Raw genomic sequence first — 24,101 nt, forward strand, 5'->3', positions numbered from 1 at the left:
ATGAGGGGTTGGAGAAAAAAAAGCGGACCTTTCTCCTCGCCGAGATCAGATCCGGATATACGATCGCGTGTCCCAACTAGCCCAGATTCCCTATCTCGATCGCGAAATTACACTTCGAATCGCATAACAAATTGGAATGTCCAATAATGATACCCGAGTACCAGTTGAATAGGTCGCATACGCGCGCCTTTCAGCCATTTCTCTCCCGATCCGCCTTATTACCTTATCAGATCTCAATTCTGCCGAACTGAAATGGAACAGTTAACCAGTGTTTCGAACTGTGTAATTTGTGCGAACAAGACTCTGGCTTAGATTGATGAATTCATCCGTTATAATATAATACAGTGTCGTAATCGATGTCGAATTATGCACGCTTCGAGATGAATGAATAATTCATTTTTTATGCTAGAAACGTTTGCTCCTCGTAGATCGATCTCGGCTAATTTCAGTAGCTAAGAAAGATTGCAATAGGGTTTTATCGTTGTTCGATACAATCGATTTAATAACATTAATATGAAACGACCGATCAACAGAATACGTCAACAAGTAGGCTATAAAAGTTTGACGAGTCATATTTCGTGTATGAGAGTAGCATTTAGCTTGTACTATATGCCATTTTACGGTTATTTTTCAGGTTCCCCATAATCTAGTGTTTTCTTTTCAGGTTTCAGGAAATGTTTTATCCAATACTATTCAAGTTGAATCAAGAAGAAAACCATTAAATTTTGGAAGAACAACAGGATCTGAAGAATATCTCAAATGTAAACAATTAACAAATGTATCATATTGACAGTGATGATCAATAAATTAAAATGCAAATGATGAATATCTTATATTTCTACTCCTACCTCAATTGCCAGAAACGACATCAAAACGTTCACCAAAAAAAAATTATAGTCTCACTTCATTTTCCACTTAAAATGTGCGTACTTCTTCATTTTGGAGGTAACAGATCTGATTGAATAGACACAGACATCCATTTCTGTTTGTTTCGAATAACAATTTTGAACTCGAAAACGAAAATGTTTCCAGAAACTGAATTAAATTGACAGCCAAATCAGATCACAGAGGGTTTTTCCAAGTCTGTTATGGAATATAGAGTTTCTAAAATCGAATTTGACCAATCAATATTCTACTCTATGATCCAAAAGATTTGTTGGAAAAAGCAATAATAGTAGGTAATTGGTATATACCTACTGAATAATTTCGATTAAAATCATAAAAGGGAGAGAAGGTTGTGTTTTTGTTTTATAATATTCATTTCATTGTGGTTTGTTAAGTTAAATCAACCTAATGAAATGTTTTTCCTCATGGTTCCTGACCAATACCGAAATACTCGAACTATAAGAGACCATGATTTATCTATCCAAGTGAAATCAAGAAAAAATCCATTAAATTTTGGATATTTTGGAAGAACCGAATCTGAAGAGAATCTCAAATGTGAACAATTAGATAAACAGTTATGATCAATAAATTAATATGGTATTTTGAACACTGTTTATGCAAATGACGAATATCTAATAATTATCCTCCTACCTCAATTGCCAGAAACGCCATCAAAACGTTCACCAAGGAGTTCGTACTTTTTCTTGTTGTATCTTCTCATTTTGCCGGTAACAGATCTGATTGAATCGTCACATTCATTTCTGTTTGTTTTGAATAAGAAATTCGAACTCGAAAATCATGTTTCTAGAAACTGAATTAGATTGACAACCAAATCGGATCACAGAAAGTTTCTCTACAAGTCTGTTATGGAATATAGAGTTTCTAAAATCGAATTTGACCACTCAAATGCTCCATTCTATGATCTAAATCCTGGAATGGTAACCCAAAAACGTCGTGTTAACATGAAAAACAGAAAACTACCCCAGCAACCTCCAAAAATCAGTGCAGAACACAACAATAGAATTAATAATTCCGTTTCATTCACTTTGAGCCCACTTTTTCCATTCGTTTCCATTGAATCCAGAGGACAGAGGTTGTGAATCAGATGCTGCTGATCTAGCTGTTCTTGTTTCCGAGCCTGATAAGCCAGTAATTCACTACCAGCAAACATCTGAATAATTGATTCGTGTTTACTTCACAGGGCCCCCCATCTTGGTCGTTTCGGGGGGGAAATTAATTTTTTATGTGTTTGGAACGAGTCTGTTCGAATGCTCTCTTTTTTGCAGGGCTGAATTAACAATGCGCGACCCTGTTTTGAATGAATTTTCATTAATTAACAAGATGTGAGTGCTCTCTTTCTCAAAGCAGTCAAAGCTCTACGATCATTCGTGATAAAATCTGTTCCATTTACATTTCAGTAAAAGACCGTGAATAAAATCTGACGATGTTTGGAATGGAACCGTTTCAATGAAGATACGAGAATATTTAGGACTAACAGGTAGTAATAAAAGATCAGTATTGACATATTTGGTCCGTAGTAATCAACTGGCTCGTTGGTCTAGGGGTATGATTTCCGCTTAGGGTGCGGGAGGTCCCGGGTTCAAATCCCGGACGAGCCCAAAACTTTTTGCACTCAATATCGACATCACAATACGGCTGATCCGATAAAGTCGATTCTGTCCGGTGAAAGCAAACGAAAAGCGTAATCCGATCCGAAGTTTCCAACTGGAATAGGCTTCATAGATTTCGCATCAGTCAATTGGCCCGGATAACCGGCTCGGCCAACACTAAAACAGAATTCATGACCTTTTTATTTGTACTTGAATAGGAAGTGGGCCGTATCCCACTTTCGAGAAACAGCGGAAAGTTTGCGCATTCATGTTTGCTGAATTTTATCGTCGAAACGGAAAAAAAGGAATTTCGGAACAGAATTATTTATTTTATAGCGTGTTTACTGTTCGCCGAGATGTACAGTTGCCAAAATAATAATGAAATCCAAGGTTTGCCGAAGAAATTTGGATATAAAATGCAGATTGGGCTCATATATAACGGTTTTTTCACTGGGTTGGGTGGAAATAATGTATACATACGCTTTCTAATTTTAGAGGCGCTCATTTTCATAGTGGCAATATCCTACAAATTATTGTGTCTATCAGTGAACTAGATTCTTTGATTCACCAAGGAAGACAAGCAATATGAACAGATTTATGAAGAAAATAATTGTCGGCAGCTTTCCATCTTTTCGCAACTATTTACACCGTGTAAATTTTCTCAATTCAAATCCCCCTTGCGTCATGATAGTTGGGGAGCCGAAGAGGGAAATTCGGGATTTACTGGAGCGTGTCAGATTAATATAAGGGTACATACCTTGGACCCTGTAGAGTACCTCTAGCAAAAATTAGACCTGTATATAGGGGGGAATTGTCTAGGACAGCCTGTCAGAAGAGTAAAAAAAACAAACGATCATTGTACATACTCGAGCGAGTCAGATTAAGATATATGTGGTTAATTACATGTTGAAAAGTATATATTCTCTTGAACTGACAATTTTAGTGTGTCGAAAATGTGTGGGAGGGCGCCAAAGTTGCAAAAAAAAAACGTCACGTGTACATTCACGAGCGCGGTGGCGTTTTTTCTTATTTTGAAGCTAATGATTCAAGAATAACGGAAAAAATATAATCTAACAGTTTTAGCGAGCCGAAACAATAAAAATTGGCCATAAAGGTCACAAAAATCAGTATTTTTGAATTATCTCCTTCCCTGGGCTTCAAGTCTTTTTCGCATTCATTATGAAAGTTGTAGAGCATAACATTTTCTACAAATTCTGTCCCAAGCAATTTTTTCTACGTTCAAACGTTTTTGAGATATATGGCGATTAATGCGAGGTGTTAAGCGATACATGCTGAAGCGAAAATTCACTCGTTGGAAAATAGTACATTCTAAGGTTCAGTCAGAGATAACACTAAAATTTTCGTGACTAATTTCGAAATTGTCATCATAGAAATACCGTGTCATTTCGACAATTGTAGATTAGACTGGGATTTTACATTGACCTTGCCCTTTCGCATGTGTGGCTAAGCTTCTCGCCCTTATCGCCCTCTAACTCGAGAACGGTTAAGAGTATGTAAAATTGCTTGAGACAAAAGTTGTGTAGAATTTTATTATCTACAACTTTCATAATGAATACAAAAACGATTAGAGGTACAGGGAGCGAAATATTCGAAAAAAAGGGATTTTTATCATCTTCAAAGTGTTAGATTAAGAAAACCCCCCCTGATTAGTGTCAGATTAATGGGTCAACAAGTCTACAGCACCCAGATTAACCATCTGTATGAAAATCTGACACGCTCGAGTATGTACAAGTAACGATTTTTTTACATTTTTAAAGGACCGTTGTGACCTTGCGTCACGTCCAAATTGTCAGTCCTTCGAAAAGTAGCTTCCTTTGGGTCCAATTAACATATCCTCCAAAAATCTGACACGCTGGAACAATTTTTATTTTTTTACCATTTTCAACTCTTCAGTACGGCCAGTCCCACCGCGCAAACTGTCAGATAAGCATGAATGCATAATCAGAGACACGTAGAGCTTATACAGTATCTTAATCTGACACGCTCGAGTATGTACACCTGACGATTTTTTTTACATCTCTGAGACCCTGCAGACGCTTTCCCCACCGCTGAAAGTGCATACACCATAGAACCTTTTTTTCTTTCAACCATCTAATCTTCAAAATCTCCACGACGCTCGAGTAAATTCCGATATACAGGGTGACCACGGGCAGTATTTACATTTTGAGAACAGCAAAACGGTGTTAATTTTTTAAATAAAAAATCTATTTTTTTTTCTGACATGTTCGTTAAGATATGCCATTTAATTTAACTTGCAAAAATAATGTCAGGAAGGTGACGGCCGTCTTCTCTGATGCAGTTTTCAATTCTGTTGAGGAAGCTCTGCCATACTAGCTGTAGTGTCTCCTCGATGATTAGTGCCACTTTTTCACGAATTGCCTCCTTCAAATCTTCCAAATTCTCCTTCAAATGTCCCCACAAAAAAAAACTCGCAGATGTTGAGGTCGGGAGAACGAGGAGGCCAGGGCACTTGTTTCCAGGTCATTTGGAGATGTGCCCTGGCCTCCTCGTTCTCCCGACCTCAACATCTGCGATTTTTTTTTGTGGGGACATTTGAAGGAGAAAGTTTTTCAACGCAAACTTCGTAATTTGGAAGATTTGAAGGAGGCAATTCGTGAAGAGGTGACACTAATCATCGAGGAGACACTACAGCTAGTATGGCAGAGCTTCCTCAACAGAATTGAAAACTGCATCAGAGAAGACGGCCGTCACCTTCCTGACATTATTTTTGCAAGTTAAATTGAATGGCATATCTTAACAAACATGTCAGAAAAGAAAATAAATTTTTTATTTAAAAAATTAACACCGTTTTGCTGTTCTCAAAATGTAAATACTTCCCGTGGTCACCCTGTAGCATCGTCGGCTCCCCAACTATGAGGAATTCATCCCAGTTTTTCCCGATAACAAAAACAAAAAGTTATTTGTCAATGCGAACGCCGAAATAAGTTCTCGATAAAGAACGCGCCCCAACAAATTACCCACCACGAAACGGCCATTCTCGTTATTTATCGTCCTCCGGCTCTTTTCTAATTCAAAAACCGCAGCATTTCGTCTTTTCGTGCCCTCAAAAGAGACTCCGTAATGAGGGGATTTCGCCAGGAATAATTGTTGATCGATCCGGTCGGCTTTCCGGAGACGCGAGATCCCCTTTGTGGCCCGGTAATCCGGGCATTAGGTCCGGTTCCTTTCACCTCCGAATTGAATCGGGTCGGAAAAATTGTTCGCCGAAGTGGCGCTTTGTATCAATCAACGTCGTAATTCGGCCGGCTCAATCGAAACGTCGCGACGCCTCTTATGTAGCGTCACGAGATCCCGCTCCTTTACACGTTCCCCGAATGAAATATCGTCCGACGGTTGGAGATCGTCGGGGGCGGATTGGAGGCCAATCGATCGCCGACAAATTTAGGCGGAATTGCTCGGAATAGATTTTGCCTGTTAGAAAACCTATATTTGCTCATCTAACTTTCGGATATCTAACACTGTTTACCATAAAATCAAATTTTTAATTTATCCATTTTCCAACTTTCGAGTTAGGTGGTATCTAGCAGAAAAATCATAGTAGATTTAAACGTGATACAAACTATGAAGGAGCAACCTTTCTAGTGATAAATCTCGACATTTCATTCACCTTGGCGCAACAGTTCGGGCTTGAGGAAGTTTTAACTGAACCCAACTTTTTGGGAATTTTTCGAAGGTCATCTTTGGAGTCGATTATCTTCCAGGAAAATCATCGTATATCTAAATGTGATAAATATTCTGAAAGAGCAACTCTTCTAGTAATAAATCTGAGGATTTCATCCATTTCGGCACAACCGTTCGGTCTTGAGGAAGTTTTAACTGAACCCAAATTGTTGGGACTTTTTGGACGATCAATTTGCGAATAGTTTTTCTTCTAGGTCTTCTAGGATATTTATAGTAGATTCAAACGTGATACATATTCTGAACTGAAAGAGCAACTATTCTAGTAATGAACCTGAGAAATTCATCCATCTCTGCACAACCGTTCGGTCTTGAGGAAGTTTTAACTGAACCCAACTTTGGGAATTTTTCGAAGGTCATCTTTGGAGTCGATTATCTTCCAGGAAAATCATCGTAGATCTAAATGTGATACATATCCTGAAAGAGCAACTCTTCTAGTAATAAATCTGAGAATTTCATCCATCTCGGCGCAACCGTTCGGTCTTGACGAATTTTCAACTGAACCCAGATTTTTGGGAATTTTGCGGAGGTCAACTTTCGACATGTCTATTCTTCTACTCTGCGCCTGCGAACTTCTGGCATCAAAGGTCAGCCGTCCAGTCGTTTATCTCTCAATAAAAGTAACCGTAGAAGGAAATGTATCCTTTTAAACCGAGCCGATTCGAAAAAAGGTATAGGAAAAAAGTGTTTCTTTCGACCTAAATTATCTACTGTTGAAATATTTGCTCGAGTCAAAGACTTGCCCTATATTCTCCCAATCCGACCAACCGGAGTATTCTTCCTTTTCAAACTACATAAATATGTGCTCAATTCTGTTTTCATTATCTCGCGTTTTTGTTTCGTTCATTCCATGTGAACCTGTGCAAACTTTCTCCCATCCAATCCATTTATTAGCTCCGTGAGGATACTCCAGTATATGAAAATTATGCGCCGAGCCTTCAGAGGTATCAGCATGAAAAACAGCCCGGAACGGACGCAAATGGGTCGGAAAATAAACGACCCCGCCGTCGGGCATCTTTGTCCCGAGAAATCCGGCGAAAAAAAAACAATAATTGGAGGGGGAGACACGATTTTTTAAGGGAGAACCGACGGTGGCGGCGCGAAAGCCGCCGTCTGAGCAACAATGAATGCTAAATCAGATTCGGCGTTGAAAGTAATATTTTATACCGCATACGTTCGAATCTGACAGGCGGGCGTATTTTCATCCGTGAGATTCTCTTTCATGTCTAATATCCCCGGAATGGCCAAGCAGTCCCCCCCCTCTCGGTGATAGATCGCTTCTTGATGTGACGTATGGAGAGTAGAGAGAAGGAGAACGATCGCTGCTTTGAGACCACAGATTTTTTGTCCCCTAAAATATGTACCAATAGCAGTGTTGCTAATCGGCGGATTTTTATCCGAATTGCGGATTTTTTTAGCTCTCGCGGATTTTTTTCGGATTTAAAAATATTTCGGATATTTTCGGATTTTTTTTATGTTCTACAGTTTCAAAGAATTTCTGAAGAAATTGAATTATTCAAATCAATTATTGAGGCTCTTGCCACTAGATGATTGAATAATTCAAATCAATAGTAGAGGCTTCGTCCACTAGATGTCCCGTTATAATTTATTGGCATTGAACTTTCTTTAGTTCAATGTTTATTGGTCGAAATATATCGTGGAATATTCCTATTGGGAACTGGAGAAACCAGAGAAATTGTGTGCGTGTAATTTAAAATACGACTTTCTCACGAATAGAATATTTTTTTTGTGAAGAATTGTACGATCTGCAAAGTTTCTTGAGGATTTTTGGAAAAGTATTTGTTTATGTTCAGGTAATGAAATAAATAACGTATTCGGTGTTCTAGACCTGGTACAAAATTCAGCTACCACTAGAGGGCAGCATATTCGCAGCTCAAAAAGGCTAGTGAAGATTTTTCACATTGAAAAAATGATTGGAATATTGAAAATAGAAAATTGTTTATCCGTTTTCTTAATTATTTAATTGTTCGATGAACGAGCGGATTTTTTTCGGATTAAATTACGGAAGCATCGGATTTTTTCGGATTTTTTGTCAGATATTTCGGATTTTTCCTTAAATTACCATTGGCAACACTGACCAATAGTAGTAGTTCATGTTTTTGCCAACAGTCGCGCTGGCCATCACGAGAGTGCGAAATTTTGTTTACACAAATCAAATTGTAGTTGGCTCGTTGGCTGAGTGAACTGTTTCCCTGGTGACAGATGATAGGAATATTATTATTGTCGATTTTTGATAAGAGAACAACATATGACCATGAAATGTTGAAGCGTGCGCTAGTATAAGAGTGTTTTGGCATCGGAAAGAAAAGGAGAAGAGATAAAATTTCCGAGAGCATTTTTGAGAGAAAATTGGAAAAAACCTTATCTCAAGAATCAACTCCCAATCAATTTGTGTGTCAAGAGCACTTTTGCGATGAAGATATCAAAAAGATGATGGATTCATTATAAACGAAATCGAAATTGTCATCCCTCGTGAGAAGTTGACTCTTCTGAATAAGAATATTTAACCAATAAAACTACATGGTTCAGAAGTAAATATTCTTGAAGAATTTTGTTGGCATAACATAATATATGGTTTATATCGGTTCTCAGCTGAGTATTGGCAAAAGAATCTACTCTAATACCTAAGTGATAAATCTGAGACTGCTACCTTTTGTTGTCTTGATGTGTACTGCTCCTCACTACGGATTTATATAATTTTGAAGATTAGTAAACCAACTAACATAGCTGCTTTCAATAAACAATGATAAACAAAAGTAGGTACAATTTTTTTGATCAGTGATTTCTTTTGAATTTCATTGATTTCGACTTGCATTTTATTGCATATAATTCAGAGAACTCATATTCAATATAGATTTGAAGAAAGGTATTTGAAAAATCATCAGAAAAACCACGATGACACATAACCTTAAATAAAATGAAGGCTGTTCATTTCAAATTGACTCTTGAATCCCCACTCCTTATCGATACCCGCTGTAATCGCAGCGACACCTATTTTCCCCGTTTTTGGAGACACATTTTTAGTACGGCGATCGTTCTCCTTCTCTCTACTCTCCATAATGTGACGGAAAAGATGAAATCTCACAGCTTGCTATTTGCATCGGGAAAATGATCAAACTCACACGCTTCGATGAATTCGGCCCGCGTTTTTTTCTTCGAGTTCCGGGAAGGATCCGTTGGTTTTGTGATGAGAAGCCTACGGACGAGCGCAATGCAACGTGCCATGTGACCTTCATTTTAAGGTAGTGGGCATGCAAAAATGCTGCGATGGATGTACGTCATGAATGAGAGACCAGGGACAACTGTACGAGGAAAACCTTTGATAGAATACGAAGGCTAGCCTGTGGTTGTATCACTGGAGCTTATCGGCCTTTCACACTCATTCTTGTTGAAGTCATCGGCGAAATAACAATGCTTCCTGGGATTATTTTAGGAAATAAATCACTTTTAATGGAAAATTTCGAAAAAATGTGTCAATTTTGAGGACCTGTTGCAACCAGAAAAAAGTCACTGGACATATACTGATTTTTTTGGTGATAGATTGATCCTTTGCGAATAAAAAAAACCACATTTCATTGATCTGGCGCTAACAGTTTGGATTTTATGATTTTTCCCGCGAAGGTCCGAAATTTCCGATTTTTCATTGACCATAACTTGAAAACTAATCCTTTCAGCAAAATTCTGTTTGCATATTTGTGATCTACGCCCACGATTTAGTGAATACTTCAATTTTGGTTGAAATCGGAGATATCGAAAATTTTTCGAATTTTCCATACATATTGGAAAAATTTGCGATTTTTTGAAAAATATTTTTGGTCTCCGATCAAAACCAAATTTATACTGTTCACTAATTCGAAGGCGTAGAACACGAATATGCAAACAGATATTTTATAAAAAAATTTATTTTTCAAGTTATGGTCGATGGAAAGTCGAGATTTTGGACCTTCCCGGAAAAAATCATGAAATCTGAACTGTTAGCGGCAGATGAATGAAACCTGTTTTTTTTTTCATTCGCAAAGGATCAATCTATCACCAAAAAAAGCAGTTAATATCCAGTTCCTCTTTTCTGGCTGCTACAGCTAGGTACTCAAAATTGACCAATTTTTTCGAAATTTTCCACTTGAAGTGATTTATTTCCTAAAATACTGATCCTGTAAGAAATCTAATTGCATATTCGTAAACTACGATCTCGAATTACTTAATAAAATGACGCGGGTCAATTTCCTCTGCTACAATCCCGAATTTTCATTTACAAATGAACCCAAACTACTAAATCATCGTTTTTTTTTCCTACGCCGTACTCATCGAACAATCCCAAGCTCCAGAGTCTAGAATGCCGATAATTCACCAATAGATCTGATAGTTGCACATTTCCGTAATAAAATGTCGTCCAATTCCTCGTCCGTTATTTATTGGTTGTTGAGGTTTATGCGTCTCGACCCAGGAAAAATGAACAGAAGAGAAATCTATTTCCGCACTCGGAAAATATCGCGTATATATACATACACAGCTATATGTATTCGCATGTTGGGAGCGTAGCGGCATTTTTCCCATAATAAATTCGGAAAATTAATCAAGCGGCAAAACAGTTTTACGACAGAAATTAAACATAAAGAAACAAAAGCGATCCGGGTGGTGCGAGTGGCAGCCAGCCAAGACCAGGCCGCTCCCGTCCCCGGAAAAGAGGCTTCGTTATTTTCGTGGCCTTTTTCTGTTTACTAACGAAACGGGATCGCATCGATCATAATTAGTTGTTTCGGCAGGAACGGCTCGTTTATCTTCGACATGCTGGTAACGGACGGGGGCCATCAATTTTTCACAACTCCTTCATCAAAAAAGGATACCGTTTTTCCGACCTTTATTAGTATGTATGTATGAAGGTTCGGGATTGTTCCGCAAATGAGGCAACACAGGATGATTCACCGGGAAAACTGATTACAAGTCTCATTTTCTCATTTTAAATGGCACACCCAGTATATATTTGCATAGATGGATAGCTGATTTGATGGCCATTTCAAGAGTATTGGGTAAAAACTGATCGGTTTATGAGTTATTGGGATTCTTGTGGAATATTTCTGCTAGAGGGGCTTTTTGCTCAAGAAAAACTTCGCCATTTCAAATTTTTCCATTATGAAGTATTATTATGGGACAAACACATTGAAAACTTGGTAAAGAAACTAAGATATTTACTTCCTAAGTTCAGATACCTCAAAAAATATTTGAATATAGCAAACTTAAGACAGATCTACTTCGCCCTATGCCAATCACAAATAAAATACGGAATAATTGGATGGGGAGGAGCATATGACAACCAAATCAAAAGAATTGAGGTTATCCAAAAGTGGATATTGCGAATCATTTACGAAAGGCCACTTCTCTTTCCATCGGACGAACTATACAAGATGTCCAGAATTATGGACCCCCATCAATTGTTTGCCCTAGAGATGCTTCTCATTATAAGGTCAGGGAAACTACATATTTCGAAACATCAACATGATTATGGGACAAGAAATAAAATAAATCAATATCTTGTTCCTAGAGCCGAGAAACGCATAGGACAAAGATGTTATACGTATCTAGGACCCCGCCTACATTCCATCACTCCTGAAAAACTGAGAACAATTAAGAACTCCTATAGTCATAAGAAAGAAATGAAGAAGTGGATATTCGAAAAAGGAAGAAGCTTCTTTGACATGTTTATAAAACAACAATGATATCACAACAAAGTAAGCAGTAAATGAAGACAAAATTTTGATCACCCACAAAATAGAACAATATCTTTAAACGACGCTCAGAAACTTTTCCAAGTTAGTCTAACATTATTGAGGATACTGTAAATTATTTTGGTTGAAATGTTTCTCACGTACAGGCTTACGCCTCTGTGAAAGATGTTTATCCTGTAGTTTTCAGAATAAACTATATTATTATGACAAATTGTCAATAAAGTGTCAGAAGTTTTTTGAATTTCTTCCCCGTTTTTTCAATATTCTACTGAATAACCACTGGTATATCTATGGGAGATGATTCCCCAATATAAGGGTCCTGTAGCGTTCCTCGAACAACTGAAGAATAGAAGAATCATCACTTGGAAGACTGGACCTGGTCGAAAGACCCTCCCAGTCAAAAGCAAGATTTGGCTATTATTAATTTGAATACTGAAGGCATTTCTAACGACGAGGGTGATCCTCCACTAAGATCAGCAGAAGATTTTTGACGCAGAGATGATATTCCTCCCAATGCAATTGAAAAACAAGTTATATACCTATGATTATTTATTTTTTTCTTTCTTCATCATCAAGTCTTGGAATAAATTTGGATGAAGGCTTTATTATTCACTTTTTTCTCGTTTTCTGCTCTGTTTCTTTGTTTCAATATTATTTCGAAATGGAAAGAGGATGAAGAAATTTTTATGTCAATGGAAAGGAAGCCTTCAGTATTAAAAGCTTATTCTGTAAACAAATTTGTCATCATAACACTACTCACGGGGAGACAGGGTTTTTTTTACTGAGGTTTTTCCCTAAGCTCCTGTATCATACTCCAAATTGTATGATACCCCGTTACACTAACCTTTGCTAAAACTCATACATATGCTATATTGTTTGATAACTAAAATGTATTGCTGACATTCAAAAGAATATATATAGCTCTGTTTGCTGTTTTCACCTTAAATGTAAAGGGTGTCAAAACATGAGAAGATCATCAAGTTGGACAATTCTAATTCATCAAAATTCGATATTATCAAAGTACAACCTACATTTTCTATTATTTCAATCAACGTAAAGAGAGGGAGGTTACCTAGGAAAACATTGGAAATATTTCTTATTTCCACCTTTCCACCGTATTTTTTTTACGTCAGTTTCGGATTGCTTGATAACTCTTTCGGAAAGCACAGAAAGAGACTAAAATTCGATGTTCCGATAGATGACTTCGAAATTTCATGAATTGTTCCTGGACTAACTGTTCATTAGATACAATTCATGAAATGTCAGAATCATTCATCGAAACATCGATTTTTAGTGCCCTTCTGTGGTTTTCTGGAGCCTCAGACTTATCAATCAGTTCTAAATGCCTGTGTTTCCTTATTTCAAGTTTTTCTTCGATAATTCTGAAGGAAGAGTTCATTCAGGTAACCCCCCTCTTCTGTATGTAGAATCAGCTGAAACAATAAGAGATATAGGTTTTGAATTGTAGTCTATGAGGGAAGAATTGAAAGTGGTGAGGATTTTTTCTCCGGCAGAATTATTGAAAAAAGTAGGCCCTATCGTTTCACATTCATATTTACCCATAAACAGTTGAGTTTTTACCAAGGAGTAGGAAGTATATTGTTGAAATTGCGATCAAATCTTACGATTACTAAGTTGCAGAGGACTAAAAATATTCAAGGGAGAAGTTCATTCTCGATAACGCCGACCTTACAATTTTCAGCACAATATTATGATCTATTAGTTCACCGTTTCGAAAAATTCGAATCACCACGGAGAAAAATTTTTGAGATTAGAAACAATTAAGCCAATGCTTGTGATCATAATAATTGCATGCATCCATTCCGGATTGGTTTTTAATCTATTCGCTATTTTCCAATCAAAAGAATCCCGACGAATCCTAACCGATCCAAAGCGATATCGTATCGTGCTAAAGAACCCTCTCCTTGAGAAGGAATATCAATCTGGGTAATTCATTGCTACTGGTAGAATTTCGCGACCCTATCTGTGATCTCCCACCGAACTATACACACGACACACGGAAACTCCGAAACGACAAAAAGCTGAAAAATGACGCGTCGCTTATGTACTCGTGAAGTTCTGGCGATAAATAAATTTTTGAGGGAGGCAGCTGGATCCGGGCATTACTCAAACGGCCGTACCGCATTCAAACATCCTAACATCGGTCCATTATTCACCAGGAACTAACCGACTTTTGTCACGTCACACCCAAAGACTGATTGCCACTTTTTCGTGCGACTTGTGTGTTTATGTATGTGTGTGCGCGCATCGAAATGCATGAATTTCAAGTGGGACTTCATGAATGTGGACCTAATGATTCTTTTTCGCAACGTACCAGAATATCTGGATAATGAATCGACCAACAAAATATGATTTTCTCATTACTAGATCAAGAATGAAAATGTCTCTTGTGCGGTTGATGATTCAGACGAGAAAGATGGCAGGTGACAGTACATTCCTTCAAGGTGCACGGTGAAGTGTGGCAGCTTCTTCAGTCGATGCCTATCAAATTATATTTAGAGCATTTTAACTCTTCTATACCTATTGATTGAGCCTCAAATAAAATGCGAGAGATTCTGTAATGAGTTGATAATATGATATATATTATACAGGTAGGCTATTGAGTCATAGGACATCGGGGAGGGGGCATAAACTGTCGAGACATAGGCCCCCGGGCTCTCGAGACATAGGCCCATCACCAAAGATCGAGACATAGGCCCTTGACCGAAGACTCTCGAGACATAGGCCCCCGGGCCATTGATTCTTGAGACATAGGCCCGCGGGCCATAGGCTGTCGAGACATAGGCCCCCGGGCCAATAAGGTGTTGGGACAAAGGACCTCCTACCATAGGCCATCGGGCTCTACTCCTATCACTTTCCGATCTTTCCAATTTTCGTACTAGTGCAGTTATTTACCGAATATACTTATTATAAGGTATTAATAAATTTCGATGCTCGTGTTCGTCTTATTCAAGGGACCGCGTCCGCCTATCTGCATTGTCTGCCGGATGAGTAAATCGGCGTGAATATCCACGAGTAGAGCAGACCGCAGTCGAACATCGTTACCAGTAATTATTCTGAGCGAACAACTTCGAACTCCGGGAATTTTGGCGTGGGGCGGGCAGGTCCTGGTAGTTGGAGTTTGAAATCTGATTAAGACGCGAGAACACACAACGTTTATTAATAACCGGCCCGAAAAGGAGGTTCGACCGGAATCGACCGAGGATGTCGAAAACCGTCCTATCAGATGGTCGTGCAATGAAACGTCAAGCCTGCCTTCTGGTGTCGGTATTCTATGGAACGTGGTGGCAGTCAACCGTGTCGGATTTGTGGTTCTTGGATTTTGTGTCTGTTGTGATATTGGCCAAGACAATTTATGACTTTTTTGGGAAATAAACCGCTCAAGAATTGACACAAATAGGTACGAAAAATATGGCTTGTCTGCGCTGATATGATCTAAGGTCTTGCATCAGTACGGATGGTCAAAATTCTCAACTATTTTTCTGATCTAGTTTTGTTCGAGCGAAAACGGCGTTAATTCCCGTTGTGTTCGATGAAGCCCCTAAAGGATCCGGTCTCAGTTATCCTGTCTTCGGCGAACTGAACGGCTCGTCCTAATGAGGTCGTCGTTCACTAATTACTACCCGTGAGTTTTCCTCCCTTTGTTAATACGGAACAATAATGTTCCCTAAACCCCAACCACTCCTTTCGTGGATTATCGTTGCACTTAACTTAATACTACATCGGGAGATGGGTTGGATTTATGTCGTTGCAAATTAATGTCGGGCTCGATGAAATATGTATGAACCGATCTTTCGGGTTGTTATTTTCGATGGGGATTCTGCGGAGTAGGTGGCAGCGTCCGTTGGTTCTCTATGATAGAATACCGATAGGAACAGTTAGAATCGAAAAGAGAAATCAGGAGTTCTGTGACTCTACTAACACTAGATTCATGAAGTCAAAAGAAACACTTTTTCCTTTAACCTTTTTTTCCGAATCGGCTCGTTTCAAAAGATACAGGCTGTTAAAAACCATAAAAAGTGATTTTTTGACCTCAATAATCTACTGTTGAAATATTTGTACGTGTCAAAGACTCACTCTCACATCAATATGTGAACACGCTTTTAAATCTGAAAGATCTTACGATTTCGGGTAGTTATGTAACTTTTATTATGGTAAGTAAATGATCAGTTCTCGTGCCTTATCGGGGCGTTGATTTTTTTGGTTCCACGGCTGAAAAAAGGTTGAAATATTCGTGAAATTCTGTTCCACAGGAGAGGTGATTACAGAGTAAGATAAAAATTTGTATCTGAAGTTTGGATGCGTTGCAGCTTCGTTGTAATTAGTTTATCCAATAGGGAATACTCCTTCTGACGAAAATGATGTATTTTTCATGAAATATCTTTGAAACGTCACATTTTGAAATAACAATTTCAACCGTTTCCCAAAAAAAATTATTATAAGCACATAAAAATGAAAAATAAAAATGGGTATTTAAAGTTTAAAGTCTATTGTGAGAATTGTACAAGCTGGCAACATCGACTGAAATATGCCTTGATAATAAAGGACAACAAAAACACTATCTAGATGAGATAGACAAAGATGACTGTCTATGAAGTCTGCGACGAACGAGGAAGGTCGTAAAATTTTATGGGATTTTTATGGCCGGTTGCAGTTGATGCTCGCCAGTAAGTAGGCGCCTGTAGATCAACAGCTGATATTTTATAAACAAGCTGATCGGACATTGTTCTTTTCTTCAAATTCAAATTGGTGATCCAAATTATGTATATTCAAATGATTAAATGGTGGTATCAGGATCAAGAACAGGAAAATACTGACATAGTATCATTTTCCTGTTCTTGATCCTGATACCACCATTTAATCATTTGAATTGTTCTTTTCATTGTCTTGTAGACGCTGTTGCCAAATCGTAAACTCGGAACCAAGCGATTTAAGGTTTAAAACCCAATATGAAGAATGATTTTGAATAGTTTCCGCGGTGAATTTGGAAAAAAACGTGAATGAAACTCATAATTTAGTTTAAACTTACATATGCAGTGATAACCCAAATCGAGGAGAATTCCCCAAGGGAAGATATGTCGATTAGAAGAATAAACTGCTCGTCGGAATTTAAGGATATTCAAGTTTTCCGTGTCATCTCTAAACGATGACAGAAACGTCTTCTGGTTTATCGTAAAGCAAGTTTTCATCGAATATCTTCATTTTTATATCTTGTGATTGAAAATCCAATTTTTATTTATTCAAGACAAGTTCCAACCGACTCTAACCTTCTTTGTTGCATAAATGACTATATATTATGCAGAAACTCCTCTTTTTTCGTCGAATGCTTTCCCAAACCAAACCGTTAATTTTCGCGATGCGTATATTCGTGTACAGCTCGAATGAGCGGCGTACAAGGCACAAAATCAATCATCGCATATATGATAATCATGGTTTTCAATCAAGGAAATGTACGCTCGGAGCGGCCAATCCACTAGTTGAATGATTGAAATGATGGAATATTTGGTCACATCGCAGCCGATAGGTAACCCCGGAGGAAAATCGACTTCTACATTTGATCAGTCAGCTGTCAGAGATGCGATGACACCCACGCCTCTGCATGTCAATAATAACGGAAGATAATGTAACAGTGTAATATGGAGATGGTTCGATATGTATTTTGTGGTGGTAAAATGAGGAACGATACTTTCAATCGTTCGGTTGATTCCGATAGATTTCATTTATGGAAATATGGAATAGATTTGAGGTTTTGTTCTTTATGTTGGTGATAATTCTTTCATAAAGTAAATAGACACGTTGCTCGAATTTCAGCGGAATAGAATCAACGAAGTATTTCTCTGTAGATATATAATTGGTCGCAAGTGGACAGACGAAGGGTTTTGTTTCCTGCCCGCAAGGTATCGCCAGCAACTGGGTCAAAAAACGCGTGGCAAACCCGAGTCAGGCAACCGAATTCACGATCCACAGTATTGAAGGTATTCATCTCCCCTTAAAGTTATTGTGTTGGATTTAACATACACTGTAACCATCCTCGAAAATTTACGAAACTCGACTTTTTGCAAGCACAATGAAGCTGATCACTGAACATTCAACCTCGGGTTGAAATCAGCCTGGTCAGTGATCAATTCTATCACTATTGGGAAAAAGCTGCGAACTGTTAGATAACTTATCGAAGGATACCATCCCCATAGGACTATGCAGCTTTTTCTTCTCCGTGTGGTGCCTCCAGCATGTGAGGCTTTGAGCCACGAGTCAATGAAGAAGTGGAGTTCCAGTCACCTCAAGGATAGGTTGTCCATAACTCTGTAAGGTTAACAGAATATGTTCAACAGGCAAAAAGGACAACAAGTAAGTCCTATTTTATTGAACAGTTGACCAGTCAACAGACTCAGCTGTTTCCTATCAAAAGCCTCAGCCTTACAGTACGGTCTCTCAAGGAGGAGCCTCGACTTCCAGAGACCGATGTGTTTCCCTGAATAACCTCTTCGTGCAAACAAGAACAGTTCATCTGGAACACACATATCTACAGATAGAAATATTTCTGCAACCAACAACCAACTGTATTACTGTATGTGATTCCCTTATCATCAACTGAATTGCCTCCCAGTGGAAAAAGCATTAACTTCGAAGTTCACGATCAGAACTGGCTCAAATTTCAATGCCACTTGAGTGACTCGTTTCCTGATCGAACAGAAGAATTTCATTACCGAGCTGTAGCGATTCGAGCTACTCGATAAACCACCGTAGCCATTTGTTTGCCCGAGTGGAATTTTAGTACCATCGGATTGACCCGGAAATCCCTGGACAACAGTCATAATTCACCTCCCCTCTGGCATCGGATCGGCAGAGATAACCTGATGCCAAGTTTCCCCTCCCTTCCGATGGGCCCGCTCTATAAACAACTCCAAGCAGGAGACGCTGATTATTTTCCACCGCGATTCCATGCCGAAGGAAGCATCGAGAGTCACTCGACATAAATTTCCCGCGCTTTGTCCTGAAATAAAGCACCGAATCGAATAAATTTCACCCCGCGACGCTAATTAATAACTCTGCGCCGCTTTTCTTCCTCTTCACTGTCGCGGCCTTCGGCCTGATCCCCGTCTATCGGAGGGGCACGCCGGAGACGGCACGGCACGGGACTAAAAACTACAATTAGCATCCAGTCGATGCATCACGTTAATTAGAGACGGGGGTGCTCTTTCTTCCACCCCCTGCTCACCCTCCCTCGACGGATCGTATTTCCGTGTATCTCCCGGTTCGGTTTTATGACTTCCTCAAACATACGGGCGAGCCTGAAAACTTGTTATTTTGTTAATCGTTTTTCGGTTGTTTATTAGCTAGCGGCTGTTCGCGTGTTCGAATTCACGAATGAGCTGATGCGCGAGAGGGGGAACGGAGGCCCGGAAACAATATCCTAAAATTCCCCAACTTCGTGAGAATGTTTCTTTCCGCACGATCCGGCATGAAATGTGGTTTCTGGAAAGTTTTTTCGGATCTGACAGCTCTTGGCTCTATTGCTCATTGCTCGTCAAGACTGTCAAGAGGTTTGTTAGCGTACCTCGAGCATTGAGCTAGACTTTCTCTTCATATATTACTCAAGCTGGCCAACGACCTGAAACTATGCCAAACTCTATCTCAGCTGAACTACCAAGGAAGAAAACCCCTTTCATTCAGGGTCATGAGGACCATATTTTGTATGTGGGTTATATGCAAACATACTCCCCTCCATACTGAAAGTTTTCTCAGGATTAGGTTGTTCTATCTTCTCTTGCCAATAGCTAATAGCCACTGAAACAAATGAATCCCCAGAGCCAATTATATTCGTCTCTCTATTCCGAAGGCAGAGATGCTTATTCCCTTCACCATATCCAATACTCCTCAAAAATATAACTTGGATATCCCCAGGTTCTAGTCGCATGAGATATTTTATAATAGCGCATATAACTTAACGCCAGGAACATTCAATTAATGAGAATCACACCTAATTAGACGAGAAATCTTCCAGAAATGTCGTATTAAATCTTCCGTGGTCTAGTACGAACACAAATTGTGTTTGAATGATTCAGTTCGCAGTTGTTCATTCCGAAATTATCCTGCTAACCCACGTGATCGCAATTACTGTCTTAAGCCAAGTTAACTCAATCTCCGACCTGTATTAAAAACCGAACCATATTTCCAGATGCGTTCATTATTTTCACGAATTTTTCTGGAAGAATGACATGCTGTAAGCTCTAAGCAACATGAAACGAAACTCTTCCACTATCCTCAGACAAAAATAATTTCTTGTGGTTGAGTTGAAGGTCTACTAATGAATAAAATTATGTTCTTCGAGAATTTTCAAACTGACCGATCGTAACCCATCGACAATTCACTATTTATACTTATTGAAAACCGCCGTTAGTTCGCATATTGAAAAATGGTCCGGTTTACACAGGCGTGTAAAATAATTTCATAGGCAAACACGAATATAATTTATGTGCAGGCCCCAAATTCTGTGCAGTGGATACGCGATTCAGTGGATACGAATGGAAATTATAGATTCAATTAAATACATTTTGGTTGACATTTGTGTGTGTATGTGTGTGTACACAAGGTGAACTTTACAGATTGGGTCGGTTATTGAAATCCAGGATTTAAAAATGACCGTTATACATATATAGCAAATGGAAAGGTTTCAACATATGTATTTCGATAGAATATGATATACACAGTTGCATTTAGTATAAAAGCGTAAGGTTCACTGTGCACATAGGGTGAGTCTTGACTCGTACAAATATTTTAACACCAAATTCTTGAGGTCAAAAGAAATACCTGTATATTTCTTTCAATCTGTTTTGGGTTCATTTTCAATTAAGTACTCTGTACTTGTATCCGATATACCTGCGTCTTTCAGCAGAGTACTTATTTTGGATACTGTGAAGCGCATGCCCTATCTGCAAAGTCCTCTAAATTAAAAGATTTTTTATAAGCAGCATTTTCTCCAAATCTGCATTTCATTGCAACGGTTTCGATTACCTAAATTTTCTATAAATGGCAGAAGTCGAAACATCAAAACATGTTTTATTCGATGAGTGAACGCTATGAAGATGCTATTCGCACGGCTGAAAAAAATCCCCTTGAGAGTATAGAGCACAAGGAAGCATGCTGCCATCTTCACTCTGAGAGTGAAGAAGGAGTTGAGTATCCTTTATTACAGATGGCGCTAGGGTATGATAATACTTCCTAGGATCCACCAGCATCTAATAAAGGTCCATCAAATCGAACAACAGTTGATTTAGATCGTAACACAAATCTGTTTATGTTTGTTATGATTAGATTAATGTCGATTGAATAGTGAATGTTGAAGTGTATTGTTCATGGTTTCATTATGGAGAATAATTGAAAATAGTGAACGTTGCTGGATAGATTTGAGGTTAAGTCCGGCCCCTCGCTTGCAATACACATCATTAGATTACCTCCGTACCCGGAACGCAACTGGCATCCGCGATCCACCGAAAGAAAAACCGATAAATCCAAAAGGGTCCGAAGTGCCTTTCGAAGGCAGAAAGGAGGAAAATCAACCTGGGGAAAACCACCGACGATTAGCAATTAGCGAGCAATCAGCCCCGGTGTTTACGTAGGAGACGCCGCCGCTGCTGGCGGAGCGGAATAACGCGCCCTGGGCGGCAGCAGCAGCAGCACCACCACCGGACGCTGCAATTTCTGACCTACGTGTCCGTCATACGGAACGGGCCCGTCGTCGGGGGGATTTTCGGCCGACCAACCTCGTTTCTGATTTAATTGCCGTTGCCGGTCATGACCGAAATAATTCATCTTCGGGGTTGCCTCTTTTCTCGCCGTAAAAAGTCGAATAAATTCGATCGCCCATAGTTCCTAAAAAACTTCCGGTTTTTCGTAATCCGAATCCGGCCGATGTGGTCCTCCGAGGTTTTTTCGTTAAGCGAAACATCTCCTAGGATCTAGAGGCCCTAGGATCGAGGTGGAGTAGGAGAACCTGGTCGTATCATCGTCCTTCTCGTCCTGATGGCAAGATTTTCGAGGCTCCACGTTGGACGCCATGGAGATGCTACTAAACTACCTCCATATCATCTTCTTCATACGTCTAGGCTAAACGGAGGTCCCACAGCCCATTGATCGAAACTTTCACCCATTGATTGACATCTAGCATATAAAATTTTAAGAATTTCTCGTTGTACAGTGATTAAGTTATCCACAGACTCATTTTCTACAGCTTCCGCTGCACTGAAGATGCTACGAGGCCTCCCTCGTAATTTTCTTGCCCAATCCTATGCTTGAATCAAAATGACCTCTCAGAGTATGTGCTGAGTTTGCAAGAATCAAACCAACCCGAAGGGTTAAACCTGGAGACCTATGAATGTGAAAGAATTCTATTCTCTTCTAACCTAACCTCACCTATGCAGGGTTGAGCACTACCATTTGGAACCACGTTTCACATTTGACTTAGAAAAATGCGACGAGTTGACAGGGAATTGTTCCTCTTCAGTCAACAGGGTGCTTTGGACGTATCTAAGGCCTTCAATAATGTTTGGCATCAGGCTCTTCTGTATGAGCCATCCTCTGAAGGTGTTTTTCAAGAACCTGTACTAGTGAATGAATCAATTGAAGCCTCCATGTGGCTGTGAAAGGTGTCAATTCGGTTGGTTTCAATGTGAACCTTGGAGTGCCTCAAGGCTCGCTTTTTCACTCACCTTCCGTATGATCCATACAAATATTTTTTTCAGTTAAACTTAGAACAGCTTCGCATTTGTTAACATCTTGATGGTTTCGTTGATCTTTAAGCCCTGTTGTATTCTGCCTTCGAAGATGCTAGCAAATCGATTCCTCGAACCAATATCTCAAAAAATGAACGAAAGGTTATCATTCGATGCTTCGAAGACCGAAACAACTCCACTTTTCGATGCGGTGCTTTGATCTAAGCACTGCATGCGGATGTCCTTGGCCTGGCAGTCGAGTCTTTGGTCTGTTGGGAGGAATATAAAGCCCAGAATGCGAAATTTTCAGTAAATGAGCTGGGCTATCTGTTTGACACTACGAAATATTTCTCATCAGGTCAGATTCAACTAGTTTACGAGGTCCAGGTCGGACCAAGTCTTGAATACCTCTTGTACATTCATTGCAACTCTTGGAATTCACTACTTCTTTGACTCGTGGCTCAAGGCCTCGCTGGAGGCACCACACGGAGTAGAAAAAGCTACATATCTATCCTTCATCTCAAAAATGTTATCACACCACTCGATAGCTGAAGGATTTAATAATTCGTAAAGTTCAGTGAGAAAGGGTTGAGCACAACTATTTGGAACCACGTTTCACATTTGACTTAGCAGAATATAAAGATCTCATACGGTTTAGAAGAGTCTCAGCAATATTGATGATTGAGTCAGTCAGCAAAGTCTCAATAAACTACTTCTCATCGCTCTTTTCGGTTTTCATAGCCAAGGTGCCGTTGATTTTTACGATGGATGGCGTCGTCATCTCCTTCTACGTGCAATGACTGATGAAGTGAGGCCTTGTGGCCCATGGATCATAAGCATGAAGATCGAGAAACTCACACACTGAGATACGCTGACAAAAATGCGACGAGTTGACAGGGAATAGTCCCTCTTCAGTCAACAGGGTGCTTTGGCCGTATCTAAGGCCTTCAATAATGTTTGGCATCAGGCTCTTCCGAATGAGCCATACTCTGAAGGTGTTTTTCAAGAACCTGTACTAGTGAATGAATCAATTGAAGAATCCATGTGGCTGTGAAAGATGTCAATTCGGTTGGTTTCAATGTGAACGTTGGTGTGCCTCAAGGCTCGCTTTTTCACTCACCTTCTGTATATTCTTTTCAGTTAAACTTAGAACAGCTTCGCATTTGTTAACGAAAGGTTGTCATTCAATGCTTTGAAGACCGAAACAACTCCACTTTATGATGCGGTGCTTTGATCTAAGCACTGCATGTGGAAGTCCTTGGCCTGGCAGTCGAGCCTTTGGTCTGTTGGGAGGAATATAAAGCCCAGAATGCGAAATCTTCGGTAAATGAGCTGGGCTATCTGTTTGACACTAAGAAATATTTCTCGTCAGATCAGATTCTCCTAGTTTACAAGGTCTAGATCAGACC

The 24,101-nt window shown here is 39.3% G+C and overlaps 1 protein-coding gene and 1 non-coding gene across 5 annotated transcripts in view; one reads left to right on the forward strand and one right to left on the reverse strand.

The window, feature by feature from the left end:
• The window catches only part of LOC123312832 (calmodulin-binding transcription activator 1), a 129,140-nt gene that overhangs the window by 60,055 nt on the left and 44,984 nt on the right, over positions 1-24,101 (reverse strand). The gene's annotated exons all lie outside the window — the stretch shown is intronic.
• Positions 2,433-2,504, forward strand: Trnap-agg. The gene has a single exon. It is a non-coding gene; the product is annotated as a tRNA-Pro (tRNA).

This window comes from Coccinella septempunctata, chromosome 5, assembly GCF_907165205.1.
Source record: "Coccinella septempunctata chromosome 5, icCocSept1.1, whole genome shotgun sequence".
Lineage (NCBI taxonomy): Eukaryota > Metazoa > Arthropoda > Insecta > Coleoptera > Coccinellidae > Coccinella > Coccinella septempunctata.